General features: G+C 54.8%; 1 pseudogene; it reads right to left on the bottom strand.

Annotated features, from left to right (window-relative positions):
- Positions 1-8,821, bottom strand: part of LOC138568904 (zinc finger protein 91-like) — a 429,258-nt pseudogene extending 420,437 nt beyond the window's left edge.
- Positions 8,822-15,012: the final 6,191 nt, after the last annotated feature.

Raw genomic sequence — 15,012 nt, 5'->3', positions numbered from 1 at the left:
CCTCGTAATCGGTGCTCCCGTAATGAAGGTTGACGGTCCCGTACCGGCACCCTTCATTACGGGAGCGCCACCCTTGTAATGAGGCCCAATGTCTCACAGCGTCAACAAGCATTTAAGTATCTCATCAGATTATAAAGAAATTGTACTTTCTCACCTAAAGTGCTCTCATCCATACTTTCTCTCTCTTCTTAGGTCTTCTGATTGCCGATCGATGCCGCATCTGCCTACAACAATGCCATAACTTCACAATTCACAGTTCCTGGGCAAAAAGGAAGAGAAACAAAGTCCAATTAAGCTAAACGGCTTTCATTACAGATTTTGGCTGGATTAAAACCAGCTGTGATTAATTCACTACTGGTGGTAATCGGAGATGAAAACAATACTGCAGCAACTGTGTGGATTCACTGATATCTAGTGGGATTGCAGTGACTCCAACCATTATAATATTTTGTTTTCACCAATTTCATCCTCAGCTTGAGGATTATGGGCGTTCAACAGAACATGCATCACACATTTGTCAGGATGGGTAATAGGATAAACACCAATAGGTCAGAAGGATTTGACTAAAAAGAATAAGGGTATTCCTTTGCAACCAACCTAAGCAAAAGGTGCAGGAAAGGGTGAACTATAGGGTGTTGGTATTTCCTGTCTAGTAGAAATAAGAATAATAATCACCGAGAGCTGGGGCAGGAGGATAGCTCAGGGGCAACACATTTGTCTTAGAGGAAAGAGGAAGAAGAGCAACACATATTCGAACCTGATCTCCCACTTAGAGATTGGTCTCTGGTATTAAGCGAGTTATTAAAGAAACATTTATTAATTAATGATTGTGCTCTTGGTCACTATTTAATTTCTCTCCTTTGAGTTGTAGGGATATAGCTCTACATTCTTGCTGACAGCCTCAAGGTTATAGCACCCCAGGGATACTACCAGGGATATAAACCCAGTCTCAGGGATATAGCGCCCAGGTCACTTCTTGACAGCCTCAAGGTTATAGCACCCCAGGGATACTACCAAAGATATAAGCCCTGTCTCAGGGATATAGCGCCCAGGTCACTTCCTGACAGCCTCAAGGTAATAGCACCCCAGGGATACAACAATGGATATAAGCCCAGTCTCAGGGATATAGCGCCCAGGTCACTTCTTGACAGCCTCAAGGTTATAACACCGCAGGGATACTACCAGGGATATAAGCCCAGTCTCCGGGATATAGCGCCCAGGTCACTTCTTGACAGCCTCAAGGTTATGCGCCCCAGGGATACTACCCGGGATATAAGCCCAGTCTCGGGGATATAGCGCCCAGGTCACTTCTTGACAGCCTCAAGGTTATGCGCCCCAGGGATACTACCAGGGATATAAGCCCAGTCTCGGGGATATAGCGCCCAGGTCACTTCTTGACAGTCTCAAGGTTATAGCACCCCAGGGATACTACCATGGATATAAGCCCAGTCTCCGGGATATAGCACCCAGGTCACTTCTTGACAGCCTCAAGGTTATAGCACCCCAGGGATACTACCAGGGAACTAAGCCCAGTCTCGGGGATATAGCGCCCAGGTCACTTATTGACAGCCTCAAGGTTATAGCACCCCAGGGATACTACCAGGAATATAAGCCCAGTCTCAGGGATTTGGCGCCCAGGTCACTTCTTGACAGCCTCAAGGTTATAGCACCCCAGGGATACTACCAGGGATATAAGCCCAGTCTCAGGGATATAGCGCCCAGGTTACTTCTTGACAGCCTCAAGGTTATAGCACCGCAGGGATACTACCAGGGATATAAGCCCAGTCTCAGGGATATAGCGCCCAGGTCACTTATTGACAGCCTCAAGGTTATAGCACCACAGGGATACTACCAGGGATATAAGCTCAGTCTCAGGGATATAGTGCCCAGGTCACTTCTTGACAGCCTCAAGGTTATGTGCCCCAGGGATACTACCAGGGATATAAGCCCAGTCTCAGGGATATAGCACCCAGGTCCCTTCTTGACAGTCTCAAGGTTATAGCACCCCAGGGATACTACCATGGATATAAGCCCAGTCTCCGAGATAAAGCGCCCAGGTCACTTCTTGACAGCCTCAAGGTTATAGCACTCCAGGGATATAAGCCCAGTCTCAGGAATATAGCACCCAGGTCACTTCTTGGCAGCCTCAAGGTTATAGCAGCCCAGGGATACTACCAGGGATATAAGCCCAGTGTCAGGGATATAGCACCCAGGTCACTTCTTGACAGCCTCAAGGTTATACCACCCCAGGGATACTACCAAAGATATAAGCCCTGTCTCAGGGATATAGCGCCCAGGTCACTTCTTGACAGCCTCAAGGTTATAGCACTCCAGGGATATAAGCCCAGTCTCAGGAATATAGCACCCAGGTCACTTCTTGGCAGCCTCAAGGTTATAGCAGCCCAGGGATACTACCAGAGAAATAAGCCCAGTCTCAGGGATATAGCGCTCAGGTCACTTATTGACAGCCTCAAGGTTATAGCACCCCAGGGATACTACCAGGGATATAAGCCCAGTGTCAGGGATATAAGCCCAGTGTCAGGGATATAGCACCCAGGTCACTTCTTGACAGCCTCAAGGTTATAGCACCCCAGGGATACTACCAGGGATATAAGCCCAGTCTCAGGGATATAGCGCCCAGGTCACTTCTTGACAGCCTCAAGGTTATAGCACTCCAGGGATATAAGCCCAGTCTCAGGGATATAGCACCCAGCTCACTTCTTGACCGCCTCAAGGTAATAGCACACCAGGGATACTACCAGGGATACTACCAGGGATATAAACCCAGTCTCAGGGATATATTGCCCAGGTCACTTCTTGACAGCCTCAAGGTTATACCACCCCAGGGATACTACCAGGGATATAAGCCCAGTCTCAGGGATATAGCACCCAGGTCACTTCTTGACAGCCTCAAGGTTATAGCACCCCAGGGATATTACCAGGGATATAAGCCCAGTCTCAGTGATATAGCGCTCAGGTCACTTCCTGACAACCTCAGGGATATAGTTCTGGTAACGTCTTCTCTGACAGTGTATCAGAGATAAGAGCCCACATGCAAGTCAGCATGTTATTTGTAAAATTGCAGGGATATTGAGCCCATTGTTGAAAAATGTACAGACTAGGGAATAAAGACCCAGCTCACTGACTGCCATCTTCACCGAGAGCAGTGTCGGAGAGCGAGCCTATGTCACTTATGACGTTCTCACGGATATAAAACCCAGGCCATTTCTTGGGAGTCTAACTATTAGTCATATATTGTCCAGCTCACTATGGGCCTCATTACCCGGTAGGCGGTAACCATGGCGCTATTAGCGCTATGGTTGCCGCCGGTATTTTACCATGTCCGCCTTGGTGGATGGCGGAATTACCGCCCTACTATAAGGTGGGCGGGGGCGGTAATTCCCCATTCACCAAGGCACTTCCCCAGTCCCATTTTTGCCCCCATAGGGCATAATGGGAATGGGGAAGGAGCTAATTACGGTACCGCAAATTGCGGTACCGTAATTAGCACCGAGGTCCCTTTGCGGCAACCTACTTTAATGGCTCGTAAAACCAGCCGTTAAGGTCGGGTCCGCAAAGGGAACTCGTAGTAAGGCGGTAAGGGTTTACCAGTACCGGTGCCCTTAACGGTACCGGTAAACCCTTACCGCCTACCGTGTAATGAGGCCCTATATCTGTAGGGGCATAGCACCATGCTCTTCCTCGCAGCCAACCCCAGATATTCCCACCTTCAGGTTACTCAGGGTTCATGGGCTTCCCAGCAGTGGCGTGGCTATGAGGGGTCTGGGGGGGCTGCCCCACCCTGTGAAACCCTGTGCCCCCCTACCTAAGACGAGCAGTGACCATGTTCTCCCCCTACTTTTGTCTGTGCCCTCCTACTTTTGTCTTTGGCCCCCTCTGTGCCCCTCCTAAATTTGATTCCTGGCGACGCCACTGCTTCCCAGTACCTGCCATGTCGCATGTCTTTCCAGGTGACTTTTCTTGCATGCTAGCTGACCAAGGCAGCCTTGGTGACCCATGCCATCCAGGGCATTGGTCCTCTGCAACTCTTCAGATCCATACAGTAAGCAGAGGAAGTGGTAGGTTTTATTCCACGTGCCCATACAGTGAAAACTCGCTGGTGGAGGCAGATAGCAATTCAGATGTTGCAGGTGCCATAATATAAGTGGTTCTAGTTCCCCACCTGATGGTAGGGGGTTGGTCGTCGGGCTGCTACTGGCCTCTTAACTAAATGTAGCATTTAGCTGGGCAAAAAAGAAACTTGACTATACTCAACTATCAGAGTGTTCCTTGTCCATTGCGCACTAGGAGAGGCTGACCCGGGAGGAGGACTTTGGGAATCCTAACTGTGTCTGCTTCTGGTAGCTCACAGCACTGGCTTCAGGGTCCGGGTTGACGGGTTGGCTTTTCTGGTCCCTAGTTTCATCCTTAGCTCTTGGGCTGGGGTCAGGACTCCGACCTCGTCACAGGATGTACATGGATTAAGTAAAGCAGCAGATCATACCCTACTGGTCAATTGTCTAAAATGCAGTGGAGGGTCATGATTGTACCAATGTGTTCCGCTACCTCTGGGACCCCTACCTCTTGGGTAGTGGTAACAAGGTGTAGGAACCTATCCACACTCAGAGAGGCCCCACACTCCGAGGGAGCCCACATTCTCTGAGGGAGACCACACTCTCTAAAGAAGCCATAACACCGTCTGCAAAATAGTTCACTACATTTTTCAGGACCAATTTAGGACTTGCATATATATATTGTATCACCTATATGAAGGACATTCATTCCGAAACCAGTCCATTGTAGGGAGCATGTGGACAAGACACTCAAAAGCCCACACACACAAGGCACCTTTGCAAATGATCAAACCCCCTCAATAACGCTCCACAAACTATTGGTTTAGGAAATCATTGAAGTCCAACACTTAAGAGATTAAGCGCCTTATCACGAGATGGGAGGTAACCCATGAATGCGGCGCTAACGGTGTTGCCACTGCATTTGAGGGTCCGTCCAACCCAGAGGCTGGCGTGTTTACCCTCAGCTCAGAGCTAGGGTAAACACAACAGAATAATTCCCATTGTCGGTGCAATTACCGCTGGTGGTATTACTGTGCAGTAATTGCGCCAACAAATCCACAATGGGTCCAGTGGACCCAATGGGGAAAGGGGACTAACAGTTACTGCCCAACTTGTGATCCCGCGATAATACCGCTGGATGGGTGGGCGCTAAGGCTAATAAAGTTGGGCAGTATCCCAGTCAGGAAACCACCCAACTCATGATCAGGCCCTAAGAAGACATTTATATTTTTTAGGATTGATGATTGTAAAGACTGGAGGGCGTAGCTGTACTTCTGCCCTCTATATGGCAGAGCAGAAGCACAGAGCACCTCAGCCAATATGCTCTATAGGGTAGCTATGGACGAGCAACCAAGGCTTATCTCTCAGGAGGTGATGCAGGCTGGTTCTTAAGTACAGTGGGCCTCATTACGAGGTAGGTCGCTATGGTGCTATTAGCACCATGGCTACCCCCTTACCACATTCTGGGTCCAGGTTCCCGAAATAGGGATTTACCAGGGTCATTCCAACCTTGGAGGACCCGGTAAGTCCCCATTCTGGGAACCATTTCCCATTCGAGCCCCCATAGGGCTCAATGGGAATGGGGATGGAGCTAATAACGGTACTGCAATTTGCGGTACCATTATTAGCTCTGAGGTCCCTTAACAGGTCCCATCCTTAACACCTGGTGAGACCAGGGCCCTCATTACAAGTCAGGCGGTGGACCATGGTGCTATTAGCACCATGGTCCATGCCGGATTCCGCCATGGTGGATGGCGGAATTACCACCCCATTCCAAGTTGAGTGGGGCGGTAATTCCCCATTCACCATTTGCCCTTCCCCATTCCCATTTTTGCCCCATAGGACATAATGGGGATGGGGAAGGCGCTAATTACAGCACCAAGGTCGCTTAGCGCCTTGGACTTTAACGCCTGCAAAAAGCAGGCGTTAAAGTGTGAATCAGGCGTTAAGGGTTAACGGCAGCAACGGCGCCGTTAAACCCTTAACGCCTGACTTGTAATGAGGGCCTAGGTGTTAAGGAAGGGACCCACTAAGGGACCTCGGAATAGGGTGGTAGGGGATTACCGGCACCTGTGTCCTTAACGGTGCCGGTAATCCCTTACCACCTACCTCGTAATGAGGCCCAGTGAGTCCCCAAGCACCCGCAAAGGAATGTCCACACACAGGGGGTCATTCCAACCCTGGCGGTAGGGGGTTAATGGCACTGGTAAGGATGCCAGTGCCGTTAAACCCCTACCGCCCTATTCCGAGGTCCCTTAGCGGGTCCCACCAGGAACAGCTGGTCTGATCAGCCGTTCTTAGCGGGACCCGTTAAGGGACCTTGGAGCTAATAACGGGCCCGACATTTGCGCCTTCCCCATTCCCATTGAGCCCTATGGGGGCTCGAATGGGAATGGGGAATGGTATTTGGCATGGGGACTTACCGGGTCCGCATAGGTTGGAATGTCCCGGTAAGTCCCCATTCTGCCTACCCAGACCCGAGTCTGGAGGCAGCCATGGTAGCCATGGTGCTAATAGCACCATGGCGACCTCCAAACTCGGAATGGCCCCCACTACTATGTTTTGTGCTAACATAGTTCTTTATATAAAAATAAGGTTCAGGGATATATACATAATTCAAAAACACACTTTGTGCTCTGGTAATTCTATAATGACAAATCTATAAAATGCTATGTGGTACCACACCAGACATGGGGCCTCATTTCGAGATTGGTGGTAGTCATGGCGCTTTTTGCGCCATGACTGCCACCAATAATGGGTCTGGCACTGGTCTAGTTCAATGGGGACTTACGGGTGTAGTCCGACCTTTGCGGGACTGGTAAGTCCCCATTGAAAATACCATTCCCCATGGGAATGGGGAGGGCGCAAATAATGGGCTCGCGCATGTCAAGCGCGTTATTTGCGCCCTGGTCCCTTTGCGGGTCCCATCCATAACGCCTGGTCAGACCAGGCGTTACTGGAGGGACCCACTAAGGGACCTTGTAGTAGGGCGGTAAGGGATTAGCAGCACCGGTCTCCTTACCGGTACCCGGTATCCCTTACCGCTCTACTCGGAATGAGGCCCATGGGCTTAAGACGAGACACTCCAGGCGTTGTAGGCAGTGGCTTACTCATATACGCCCCTTATTATTGAGGTTTTCATAACTGTTTAGTGGTGTTGATCCTTTAAGACTATGGCCTCATTAGGAGCTTGCCAGTCCAGATACAACGGTACCAGTAAGCATGCTGATACCATTGTATCCGGACCGGCAAGCTGAGTTGTGCTGTGGGTGCCTTTCATTCTGCCAGGTCTGACCTGGTGGAATGAAAGGCACCCGCGAGCACAGCATGTCGGATGCACCGGCACCATTATAAACGGTGCCGGTGCATCCGTCCTCCCTTTTCCGGCGCCCAGGAATAACCCGGTAATTGCCCATTTCTGGGCGCCGGAAAGAAATGAATACCAGCGGCAGCCGTGCCTGCATTACAGGCACGGCTACCCCCAGCCTCGTTATGTGTCATGACTTCATCCTAACTGTCAATAAAAGGAGCCTCAGCCGGCACGTGCGCCTGAGTGGCAGCAGACTGCATGAATTGCACTTATGTTGTTGTTTCTCATTATTGGGTCTGCAGGCTGATGCCGTGTGACCACGGCCCTGCTACCCTGGCATGCAAGCTGACGCGGTGTGACCACGGTTCTGCAGCCAGATCAGCCTGTGTAACCAGGGAGCCCCCAGGCCACTCATGCTGGGGGCCCCTGGCCCAGTTGCAGCCCGGAAACCCACAGAAACTAATGTTAGTGGTGTGATCACGGCACCTGTGAGTGTTTGATCCCTCGGGCTGGACCGTGTGCCAGCCCACAACGATGGTAATGGAAGGTTGTGCTGGTTGCCTCCAGCACTGATGAGGACGGCCTGTGCGCTCATGGACTGCCCCCCAACATTTTCCCACATCCTCTTCCTTTTCCACCGCAACCATCGCTTGATTAATACGTGTACAGTTCCCTGTGTCCACGAGGCAGAGTCCCTGGGTGGTCCTTATGCTCCCGGTGGATCCCACCTGAGCAGGATCCCGGTCAGACATTTTCAGGACTCTCTTTCCTGGCACCAAGGGCAGAAGTGAAGCAGCTGCATCCTGGAGTGCACATCACGCATTGCAACCTATTGCAGTGACTCCCCTGTTACTAGAATGTCGTGTGTGTGATGGAATCCTAGGCTAGGGGGCGCTGGGGGAGTCAGTCAGAGCCCTTAACAGCAGAGCCCCGACCTGGGTGGGTGCCAGCACTACTCGGCTCCCCTAGTTACTGCCTTTACCTTAAGCTGTAACTAAATAAAAGAAGTGTCCTTCTATACTTCAAACCTACCTACAGGGCGACTCACCTGATGCAAGGAGACTCTACATCCATAAAGGGAGAAGGGGAGGGGGGAGGGGGAGGGGGTCAGACGTTTGGGATAATTCCAGGTGGGCAGAACTTCAAACAACACAACAAGAGAGATGCGGGGGAAGTAAAGGCCCCTCCCTGATAGAGGAAACTCAGAGCCGAACACAGGTACATGCCCCCGGTTGGAGGACTCGGGTCCCCGTGGGGCCTACCTCAGCAGGGCCCTGTTCAGGCCTTTCCAGGCTGCTCCTTCCTGGGAAACAAGGCGGGAAGGAGCAGCTTTCCCAGAATGTGGAATAACCCGCGACGGGCAGCTTCCGAGCACCGAGTGTGGAGAATGGGGAGTAACCCGGCTTATAGCGCCAGAAAGGACGAGGCAATGGGGAATAATCATTCGCAGGCCTAGGGCTCCTTCCAACACGTCCAGGGCTAGAGAGACTGCGGGAAATGAGCACTAGGAAACGGGAATCCCTGTGTGTGTGCATGGAGTGGCTGGCAGCTCACACCATCCACATTCTTTCTGCCTTTGTGTGCTCATCCTAGAACAACAACAATAATACAATAATATCACTTGGTATCAGCCCTTTCAAGTGCAGAGCCGTTCCCCTAGGCTCAGGTCACTGTGCACCTTGCAGAGCCGCACATCTGCGCAGGGAAGTGGAGGAGGGACACAGTGAGAGGGAGTGTGAAGGAGACGATGAGCCGCACACCTGCGCAGGGAGTGAGGGGAAGTGGAGGAGGGATACAGTGAGAGGGAGTGTGAAGGAGACGATGAGCCGCACACCTGCGCAGGGAGTGAGGGGAAGTGGAGGAGGGATACAGTGAGAGGGAGTGTGAAGGAGACGATGAGCCGCACACCTGCGCAGGCAGTGAGGGCAAGTGGAGGAGGGACACAGTGAGAGGGAGTGTGAAGGAGACGATGAGCCGCACACCTGCGCAGAGAGTGAGGGGAAGTGGAGGAGGTATACAGTGAGAGGGAGTGTGAAGGAGACGATGAGCCGCACACCTGCGCAGGCAGTGAGGGGAAGTGGAGAAGGGATACAGTGAGAGGGAGTGTGAAGGAGACGATGAGCCGCACACCTGCGCAGAGAGTGAGGGGAAGTGGAAGAGGTATACAGTGAGAGGGAGTGTGAAGGAGACGATGAGCCGCACACCTGCGCAGGCAGTGAGGGGAAGTGGAGGAGGGACACAGTGAGAGAGAGTGTGAAGGAGACGATGAGCCGCACACCTGCGCAGGCAGTGAGGGCAAGTGGAGGAGGGACACAGTGAGAGAGAGTGTGAAGGAGACGATGAGCCGCACACCTGCGCAGGCAGTGAGGGCAAGTGGAGGAGGGACACAGTGAGAGGGAGTGTGAAGGAGACGATGAGCCGCACACCTGCGCAGGGAGTGAGGGGAAGTGGAGGAGGGATACAGTGAGAGGGAGTGTGAAGGAGACGATGAGCCGCACACCTGCGCAGGGAGTGAGGGGAAGTGGAGGAGGGATACAGTGAGAGGGAGTGTGAAGGAGACGATGAGCCGCACACCTGCGCAGGGAGTGAGGGGAAGTGGAGGAGGGATACAGTGAGAGGGAGTGTGAAGGAGACGATGAGCCGCACACCTGCGCAGGGAGTGAGGGGAAGTGGAGGAGGGATACAGTGAGAGGGAGTGTGAAGGAGACGATGAGCCGCACACCTGCGCAGGGAAGTGGAGAAGGGATACAGTGAGAGGGAGTGTGAAGGAGACGATGAGCCGCACACCTGCGCAGGGAGTGAGGGGAAGTGGAGGAGGGACACAGTGAGAGAGAGTGTGAAGGAGACGATGAGCCGCACACCTGCGCAGGGAGTGAGGGGAAGTGGAGGAGGGATACAGTGAGAGGGAGTGTGAAGGAGACGATGAGCCGCACACCTGCGCAGGGAAGTGGAGAAGGGATACAGTGAGAGGGAGTGTGAAGGAGACGATGAGCCGCACACCTGCGCAGGCAGTGAGGGGAAGTGGAGGAGGGACACAGTGAGAGAGAGTGTGAAGGAGACGATGAGCCGCACACCTGCGCAGGCAGTGAGGGGAAGTGGAGGAGGGACACAGTGAGAGGGAGTGTGAAGGAGACGATGAGCCGCACACCTGCGCAGGGAGTGAGGGGAAGTAGAGGCGGGACACAGTGAGAGGGAGTGTGAAGGAGACGATGAGCCGCACGCCTGCGCAGGGAAGTGGAGAAGGGATACAGTGAGAGGGAGTGTGAAGGAGACGATGAGCCGCACACCTGCGCAGGGAGTGAGGGGAAGTGGAGGAGGGATACAGTGAGAGGGAGTGTGAAGGAGACGATGAGCCGCACGCCTGCGCAGGCAGTGAGGGGAAGTGGAGGAGGGACACAGTGAGAGAGAGTGTGAAGGAGACGATGAGCCGCACACCTGCGCAGGCAGTGAGGGCAAGTGGAGGAGGGACACAGTGAGAGAGAGTGTGAAGGAGACGATGAGCCGCACACCTGCGCAGGCAGTGAGGGCAAGTGGAGGAGGGACACAGTGAGAGAGAGTGTGAAGGAGACGATGAGCCGCACACCTGCGCAGGCAGTGAGGGGAAGTGGAGGAGGGACACAGTGAGAGAGAGTGTGAAGGAGACGATGAGCCGCACACCTGCGCAGGCAGTGAGGGGAAGTGGAGGAGGGACACAGTGAGAGAGAGTGTGAAGGAGACGATGAGCCGCACACCTGCGCAGGCAGTGAGGGCAAGTGGAGGAGGGACACAGTGAGAGAGAGTGTGAAGGAGACGATGAGCCGCACACCTGCGCAGGCAGTGAGGGCAAGTGGAGGAGGGACACAGTGAGAGAGAGTGTGAAGGAGACAATGAGCCGCACACCTGCGCAGGCAGTGAGGGGAAGTGGAGGAGGGATACAGTGAGAGAGAGTGTGAAGGAGACGATGAGCCGCACACCTGCGCAGGCAGTGAGGGGAAGTGGAGGAGGGACACAGTGAGAGGGAGTGTGAAGGAGACGATGAGCCGCACACCTGCGCAGGGAGTGAGGGGAAGTAGAGGCGGGACACAGTGAGAGGGAGTGTGAAGGAGACGATGAGCCGCACGCCTGCGCAGGGAAGTGGAGAAGGGATACAGTGAGAGGGAGTGTGAAGGAGACGATGAGCCGCACACCTGCGCAGGGAGTGAGGGGAAGTGGAGGAGGGATACAGTGAGAGGGAGTGTGAAGGAGACGATGAGCCGCACACCTGCGCAGAGAGTGAGGGGAAGTGGAGGAGGTATACAGTGAGAGGGAGTGTGAAGGAGACGATGAGCCGCACACCTGCGCAGGCAGTGAGGGGAAGTGGAGGAGGGACACAGTGAGAGAGAGTGTGAAGGAGACGATGAGCCGCACACCTGCGCAGGCAGTGAGGGCAAGTGGAGGAGGGACACAGTGAGAGAGAGTGTGAAGGAGACGATGAGCCGCACACCTGCGCAGGCAGTGAGGGCAAGTGGAGGAGGGACACAGTGAGAGAGAGTGTGAAGGAGACGATGAGCCGCACACCTGCGCAGGCAGTGAGGGGAAGTGGAGGAGGGATACAGTGAGAGAGAGTGTGAAGGAGACGATGAGCCGCACACCTGCGCAGGCAGTGAGGGGAAGTGGAGGAGGGATACAGTGAGAGAGAGTGTGAAGGAGACGATGAGCCGCACACCTGCGCAGGCAGTGAGGGGAAGTGGAGGAGGGACACAGTGAGAGGGAGTGTGAAGGAGACGATGAGCCGCACACCTGCGCAGGGAGTGAGGGGAAGTGGAGGAGGGACACAGTGAGAGAGAGTGTGAAGGAGACGATGAGCCGCACACCTGGCAGGCAGTGAGGGCAAGTGGAGGAGGGACACAGTGAGAGAGAGTGTGAAGGAGACGATGAGCCGCACACCTGCGCAGGCAGTGAGGGCAAGTGGAGGAGGGACACAGTGAGAGAGAGTGTGAAGGAGACGATGAGCCGCACACCTGCGCAGGCAGTGAGGGGAAGTGGAGGAGGGATACAGTGAGAGAGAGTGTGAAGGAGACGATGAGCCGCACACCTGCGCAGGCAGTGAGGGGAAGTGGAGGAGGGACACAGTGAGAGAGAGTGTGAAGGAGACGATGAGCCGCACACCTGCGCAGGCAGTGAGGGCAAGTGGAGGAGGGACACAGTGAGAGAGAGTGTGAAGGAGACGATGAGCCGCACACCTGTGCAGGCAGTGAGGGCAAGTGGAGGAGGGACACAGTGAGAGAGAGTGTGAAGGAGACAATGAGCCGCACACCTGCGCAGGCAGTGAGGGGAAGTGGAGGAGGGATACAGTGAGAGAGAGTGTGAAGGAGACGATGAGCCGCACACCTGCGCAGGCAGTGAGGGGAAGTGGAGGAGGGACACAGTGAGAGGGAGTGTGAAGGAGACGATGAGCCGCACACCTGCGCAGGGAGTGAGGGGAAGTAGAGGCGGGACACAGTGAGAGGGAGTGTGAAGGAGACGATGAGCCGCACGCCTGCGCAGGGAAGTGGAGAAGGGATACAGTGAGAGGGAGTGTGAAGGAGACGATGAGCCGCACACCTGCGCAGGGAGTGAGGGGAAGTGGAGGAGGGATACAGTGAGAGGGAGTGTGAAGGAGACGATGAGCCGCACACCTGCGCAGAGAGTGAGGGGAAGTGGAGGAGGTATACAGTGAGAGGGAGTGTGAAGGAGACGATGAGCCGCACACCTGCGCAGGCAGTGAGGGGAAGTGGAGGAGGGACACAGTGAGAGAGAGTGTGAAGGAGACGATGAGCCGCACACCTGCGCAGGCAGTGAGGGGAAGTGGAGGAGGGATACAGTGAGAGAGAGTGTGAAGGAGACGATGAGCCGCACACCTGCGCAGGCAGTGAGGGGAAGTGGAGGAGGGACACAGTGAGAGGGAGTGTGAAGGAGACGATGAGCCGCACACCTGCGCAGGGAGTGAGGGGAAGTGGAGGAGGGACACAGTGAGAGAGAGTGTGAAGGAGACGATGAGCCGCACACCTGGCAGGCAGTGAGGGCAAGTGGAGGAGGGACACAGTGAGAGAGAGTGTGAAGGAGACGATGAGCCGCACACCTGCGCAGGCAGTGAGGGCAAGTGGAGGAGGGACACAGTGAGAGAGAGTGTGAAGGAGACGATGAGCCGCACACCTGCGCAGGCAGTGAGGGGAAGTGGAGGAGGGATACAGTGAGAGAGAGTGTGAAGGAGACGATGAGCCGCACACCTGCGCAGGCAGTGAGGGGAAGTGGAGGAGGGACACAGTGAGAGAGAGTGTGAAGGAGACGATGAGCCGCACACCTGCGCAGGCAGTGAGGGCAAGTGGAGGAGGGACACAGTGAGAGAGAGTGTGAAGGAGACGATGAGCCGCACACCTGCGCAGGCAGTGAGGGCAAGTGGAGGAGGGACACAGTGAGAGAGAGTGTGAAGGAGACGATGAGCCGCACACCTGCGCAGGCAGTGAGGGGAAGTGGAGGAGGGATACAGTGAGAGAGAGTGTGAAGGAGACGATGAGCCGCACACCTGCGCAGGCAGTGAGGGGAAGTGGAGGAGGGACACAGTGAGAGGGAGTGTGAAGGAGACGATGAGCCGCACACCTGCGCAGGGAGTGAGGGGAAGTAGAGGCGGGACACAGTGAGAGGGAGTGTGAAGGAGACGATGAGCCGCACGCCTGCGCAGGGAAGTGGAGAAGGGATACAGTGAGAGGGAGTGTGAAGGAGACGATGAGCCGCACACCTGCGCAGGGAGTGAGGGGAAGTGGAGGAGGGATACAGTGAGAGGGAGTGTGAAGGAGACGATGAGCCGCACACCTGCGCAGAGAGTGAGGGGAAGTGGAGGAGGTATACAGTGAGAGGGAGTGTGAAGGAGACGATGAGCCGCACACCTGCGCAGGCAGTGAGGGGAAGTGGAGGAGGGACACAGTGAGAGAGAGTGTGAAGGAGACGATGAGCCGCACACCTGCGCAGGCAGTGAGGGCAAGTGGAGGAGGGACACAGTGAGAGAGAGTGTGAAGGAGACGATGAGCCGCACACCTGCGCAGGCAGTGAGGGCAAGTGGAGGAGGGACACAGTGAGAGAGAGTGTGAAGGAGACGATGAGCCGCACACCTGCGCAGGCAGTGAGGGGAAGTGGAGGAGGGATACAGTGAGAGAGAGTGTGAAGGAGACGATGAGCCGCACACCTGCGCAGGCAGTGAGGGGAAGTGGAGGAGGGACACAGTGAGAGGGAGTGTGAAGGAGACGATGAGCCGCACACCTGCGCAGGGAGTGAGGGGAAGTGGAGGAGGGACACAGTGAGAGAGAGTGTGAAGGAGACGATGAGCCGCACACCTGCGCAGGCAGTGAGGGCAAGTGGAGGAGGGACACAGTGAGAGAGAGTGTGAAGGAGACGATGAGCCGCACACCTGCGCAGGCAGTGAGGGCAAGTGGAGGAGGGACACAGTGAGAGAGAGTGTGAAGGAGATGATGAGCCGCACACCTGCGCAGGCAGTGAGGGGAAGTGGAGGAGGGATACAGTGAGAGAGAGTGTGAAGGAGACGATGAGCCGCACACCTGCGCAGGCAGTGAGGGGAAGTGGAGGAGGGACACAGTGAGAGAGAGTGTGAAGGAGACGATGAGCCGCACACCTGCG

This window comes from Ambystoma mexicanum, chromosome 2q, assembly GCF_040938575.1.
Source record: "Ambystoma mexicanum isolate Mex_15411 chromosome 2q, UKY_AmexF1_1, whole genome shotgun sequence".
In the NCBI taxonomy this organism is placed as follows: Eukaryota; Metazoa; Chordata; class Amphibia; order Caudata; family Ambystomatidae; genus Ambystoma; species Ambystoma mexicanum.
Note: the sequence above shows the minus strand (reverse complement) of the source record. Positions and strands in the feature narration are given on the sequence as shown.